This window comes from Antennarius striatus, chromosome 15 (genome assembly GCF_040054535.1).
Source record: "Antennarius striatus isolate MH-2024 chromosome 15, ASM4005453v1, whole genome shotgun sequence".
In the NCBI taxonomy this organism is placed as follows: Eukaryota; Metazoa; Chordata; class Actinopteri; order Lophiiformes; family Antennariidae; genus Antennarius; species Antennarius striatus.
In genome coordinates, this window is record NC_090790.1 from 17991445 (window position 1) to 17997572 (window position 6128).

Below are 6128 nucleotides of genomic sequence, written 5' to 3' on the forward strand. Positions count from 1 at the left end.
GTCAAAGCCCAAAATATAAAAAGTTAGGTTCAAGAATTTCGCGTATAATCCTAAAAAAAAAAAAAAGATGCAAAAATACACAGGTGTGGTAAACAATTTCCAGTATAACCAGTTTGAAATGTTTGTTGGTGTTACTGCGATCAACAGTATATAGCTGATATGTGCACTGGTCATCTGTCTCCCTGCAGGAAGTCTGTAAAATAAAGGAGCCAAAATCAATACCGGTAATAAGCCATCAACTGGACAAAAGAGGTCAGCGCCTCCAGACAGAGCGGGATTAGAACTGGCAGACGTGTCTGGCTAAAGGGGTCTGAACGCCGCTGTCCCGCAATCAGATGGAAGTTTTATAGGGTCTACTATATGAACCAGTCTCTATAAGTTCGCACAGATGAGATGGCAAAGATTTCATTAATTCTAAATGTGATGGAACATGTCTTATATTATTACTTTTTTCCATCTTTGACCTACCAAGTATAAATTACAGCATCAATATGTCGATCTATAAAAAGTGGATTTGCTGAAACTTTTTAGATTTTTAACTGTGGACAAGAATTCAGGAGGCTAAACAGACCGAATGCAGACAAGTTAAAGTGTCAACAATGAGACAGTATTTATTATTAAATAGGATTTATGGCAAAACGGTAAGGAAATGTGGCCTCCAAAAATATGTTGAAGCAACAATAGTTGACCTTTGTGCTAACCTACAACCAGTGAGACTTAAAAACACATAACTCTTTTTTTTTTTTTTGGTTGTGTTCAAACTGCCATGGAAGATTCTGCTTGATGTTAGCAGGTCAGAGGTAAACAGACTCATGGTGCCTCTGATCTGTTTTTTTTTTTAAGGAGACTGCCCTAAAGGAATACACAAAAAACATGTTTTTGGTCCATGTATGTAGGTTGTTTTTAACAAGCACAAGATTTTGAGTCAATGATAATTTGCGAGGTTCAAAATAAGACTTTCCCTCGTTCATTGTAAATGATGGATGTTACTGCACCTCAGGGGCAATCTGGACTGGAGACAGGAAGATGACAAGCAGATCTTTTTCAGTAGTTTTCCTCCCTCTAAGACAGATTTCACCTCTGAGTATCATCGGTTGACTTCATTTCCCTGAAAGGAAGACTTGGCCCATTTTCAAACTTAATTCCATACATTCGTCATCGTCAGACATCTACAGCCGACCCGACCAAAACCTTTAAACCTTACGGAGAAGCTGAGAACGACCAGCTCAGTCAAGCACTTCAACCGTTCATCAACTACTTTTCCATGGATTTTCACAACAGTCTGATCTTTCGCCGACCCAAAGAATACTCAAAGATTCTAATACTAAGAGCAAACCTCTCAGAACTAAAATATTTAAATAAAAGTGATGGTTTATCTGGACTGGCAGTGCACAATGTCTTCAGTGTAAGCAGATAAAAGCAATGAAGTCTGTTCTCTGTATCAAACAAGTCATCCATGACTGAAAACTCTAAGAACTGGTGACACAGCAGCATCCTGAGAACATGCAACAATCACACAGACTTCAAGAGCTTTAAGACACAAACCTTCATTCATATCGTTAGTCAACCACACCAATGGAGGGGGCTGGGGTTCAATATCTGGACCAGAGATGCTTGTGGTCTACAACCACAGACACAAAACAGTCTACCAGTGTTGCCCTCTTTGACTCTGTATCTGGATGTCCTAGCAACATCACTATGTTAATGATATAAAAAGTCAAACATCACCCCCATTTCCCTAGGAGACTTTCCAAAAACAACCAAGTAACAGAAAGTCCTCAAAGTCAAGGCGGACACCCTTCAACAAACTCTAAATGAAATCCCTTTTTATAGAGTCCACTGGGAAACATGTTCAAACGTCCCATTTATCAGTAATATTTAACAGTACAAGACAAAGATTTTAGCAAATAAGCACCCGTCCAGGTGCAGAATCAGTCAGCTGAAGTTACCCACTGGTCATCCAAATGCCACTGACATCACACGCTGTGGAGTCACGCCTCAGATCTGATGAGTCACAGTTGTTGGATGAACTGGAAGTCTGTGGCGTCATGGAATAAATGTAAGCAGTTGCATGTCTTAACAAAGCTGATAATTACAGCTTATGAGCTGTAAACTGAGCGTTATTAACTGCCCTGTAAAGTAGCACAAGTCCTCCAACACCACAGCGGTCCATCCTGAGCCTGGAGTGCACGAGAAGCGTGTGTGTATCCTGTCTTTTTAATTATGTATTGACAGGAGCCCAGGGAGTGACCCAGATTCACTGCTAACCACCATTTTGTCAGACAGTGTAGAACATAGCTATAAGAACATGCACGGACATGATTGAATTACAGCACAAACATAGAAGTGTCTCTGGTTGGAGCGGCCTGTCCATGTGTTTTCATATTCTAGGTCATAATGTCATAAAATGCTACCATTATGCCAAAGATATTACCATAAAAATATGCTTAAAGTGTCAGAAATTAAGGCATTCATTAAGCAAAATGGCCTAGACGTCAATAATAAAGTATATAACTAATTATATTTATTGGTGGTTTCCACATATAAGCAACATTTGGAAAATAAAAGGTAAGCAAGTCAATTTCCATTGATCCAAAATAATACATTTACGAAAAAAAGCTGATCTTAAGGACTGAAATCTGCACTTCAATAAATTCAGGACCATTTTTCTCAAACAATTGTTTCCTCAATAAGATGAAAAACTAAAGCATCAACACATTTTCCCAGAGTTCAAGATGTCACGATGATTAGTTTACACTGATTTAAAACAGAAGGATGATGAAGGTGATGCACAACCTGCACAACATCTGGGGGCTTCTGCATCACTATGAAGTTAAAAAAAACTAGAAAATAAAAGATGATGTGGCTGAAACTCAAACTGTAACGCAGCATCTGTGACATGGAAATGTAAACTGAGGCTTCTTCAAAATCAATGTGATAACCCCTGGAGCCCAGAGAAGAGTTTACAACTCTAACTCCCATTCTGTACCCCCCCCTCATATATGAACATATGAGGTCGAATCTGATTCTGCTACTGTTGCTGCAGGTTTTCTTTAGATATGCTCTGTTTTCGCTTGAGTTCACTACTTCCTGGCAACTAGTCAGTGTCCATCGCTTTAAAGCCGAAGGGAATTTGAAAAGTATGACGAAAAAATAAACGGAGGAACTGCAGGTGTTCCCTCTAATCCCCTCTGACTGACTGCCAACAAACGATTGAGACCAGGCTTCACCGCAGACATTATGAAGCAACATCTCATTTGAGTGGAACAGGGGCAGCAGACGTTAGCCGTGACAGAATAAGTAAATGTTTAGATTACGGAGGATACTTAACATTGTCAAAGGGATTGGGACATTTTTCAAAGGTTGATCAATGCTCGCCGCTAGGAGTTGGACAAAACAAGACAAGACAAAGTCCAAAGCCTGATGCGAGGCCATGTGACTGCAACCGTTGCAGATAGAGAGATGAAACAAAAAGCACATTACTCAGGCAGCAAAGGGGATGAAAATAAGATGATGACCTTGACTTTGAGAAAAGTAGGTCAAACTCAAATTTCAACTTTTGTACACTCAGGAACTGGATAAGATAGAAAGACGAGGGAGAAAGCCAGTTTGAGTAAGACCGTAGATCAAAGCTAGTGCTTTGATCTATGAAAGTAAGTCAGCGCACTAGCTTTGACATTTGACCTATGCAGGTAGGTCAGGGTAAAATTTTGAATTCAGGGTTGTCGCGGGATGTTGCAGTCTGTGGCTGCATTGGTTCTACTTTTTCTTTGTTACCGGATGAATTAGAAAATTGATCAGATGATGATTTAACATCTAGAAATGGATGCTGAGATATTTTACTACATAAAATTGGAAATTGTATTACCACCATCATTTTCAGAATTCGTGCTCTAGCATAAAGTCATATGTTGGAAAGCTATCCTTAAGTTTCTCATATGTCTCAGGCTGGACCAACCTGCTGAATTGACTGCCAGCGTTGCTGCGCCTAGAGCAACAACAATTTGTTAAAAATATTACAGAACTGTCCGTGATAAGTCACTCCTGACACACAATATATTAACTTCATTCTGACACTGTTCCAGCCTGCCAACCAGCTCCGTTTAAGAGCATTCTGTTAAATTTATAGCCATCAACCTCCATCTGATAAATCAGAATTTGTTCCAGTTCCATGTCTGGAAAAAAGCCGTTATACTGAGACAGTTTTCAATGTTAACATCAGTATTTCTCTTCATTTAATCCCAATCAAAATTTTAAAAACAATAAAACAATCTCTTTACTGCTCTGAAAGTGATATAGCAAATAAAAATACAACAAACTTCTAGTTCTCAGTCCACTAAATGTGAAAATAAAACCATCATCCCGACCAAAAAAGTTTTTTAAATTGCAGCAAAATATTAAAAAGACATGATAATGGGTTAACAGCTTAGTTCAAATGTGGTTTAAATTATGTAATCAAGCAAAATGGAGAAACCAAGTCAGAGATGATCAACTTTAGGAACCTTATAAAGAAGAAAAAAAAAAGAGAAAGTATAGACTTCATTACTTAAAACAGCAGATATTAAAATCCGACAAGGCCAGTCGTAATGAACATCTTGACATATCAATGTTCAGCTGACGTCTACCCTAAACTGAGATCAAAGATAGCGAGCCTGACGTGACACGTGAGGTTTAATAAACACGTCTGTACATGGGATCGATGCTGCACAATATTGGAAGAAACCAAACAACGCATTTATTTCTCTGGCTGTTTAGTCTGAGCCACGCCGCTGGCATAAGTGTTTAACGTCTGACTTCAAGAGTGCGTGCCAAAAGTAGTCTTTCAAAGGTCTTTTGAATATGCCTTCATCTTTTTCAATGTCTGGCTAATGTACATATTATTTCTTGTTTATTTAGTTCAAGCCAAGTCCACAATACAGGGAGGTGATGTCATTCCAACCTGCTCTGGGTTGGTTCATTTGTGAGTCACACAAAATATGACCGAAGGTTACAGAAACATCTATTAGAGTTTGAAACGAGCCAAAAGTATATTTGTTTTGTGGCTTACAGAGAAACGGCAACCATTCCAATGACTTTCAGAGTACATACTTTGAGTTTTTTTTTGTCTAATTACTCATTAATGTCAAAATCGTGTCCAAAACATTTACCGCCATCCTTCTTTATAAGCCATGTGTTATAGCTCGCTATAAAGTCCACCTCATAAAGTGAACTCATAACAAAAGCCAGTGCAGCATTTCCTAATGATCAGTTCATCCCAACGGTTCTGTTTCTCAGCCTCAAGAACCTCAAACAGTTGTTTCTTTACCCAGACAGCTGCTGTCCGTGTTGTGAGCCAATGTCAGGTCTCTGCTGCACTCCTCCATTCATTTAGTTTGCACTAAATGTTTCCACAAACTCATAAATCGGCATTCAAATTGAGATCCAGCTACCACAGTGAACAGGGTTGGTCCAGAATTTTAAAAGGTCTCATGTGGAGTTGTGTGGTAAACAAACACAAGTTGTGTTTTCTGTTAGTGTTACTCATCGATTCACATTGTGCAGACTCCTATGATGTCATCTCCTCTCCTGAGATTGTTGGAATATTGTAGTACACAGAATATTGTTTGTTGGTTACCAGCATCTAGTTGAACGATGTGACTACAGGTGGAATGACATGGAAAACACGAACACAGTCACAGGAAAAATCCACAAATGCACACACTAAATGCATCTAAAATGCATTTCAAAAGTTGCCTTTGAGCAATCTTTAACATATTGCTTTTTAGTCTTTTTGCTCTTGTGGACTTTTAACCTTATTTACTTCCTCTCAAATTTCAGGAGGCATTCAAATTATGTTTTATAAGGGTCATTATTCTTTAAAGACTCCCCTGTGACATCATTTTGTCTTTTTGCTCATTACCGAAGGACATACAGTATATTGTTATCAGTGCTGTTTCCCTTGGCAGAGATAGGAGAAGGACAAGGACAACAGAATTCCTGTGTTACAATTTTACTAAATTTACCATCTGTTTTTCTATCAACCCCCCCAGAAGCACACCAGGACAACGTATATCACATGTTGACATGAGAACTGAAGGGCAATAACCATTTTTTGTGATCTCATTAGCTCCAACATCATTTCAGAATTT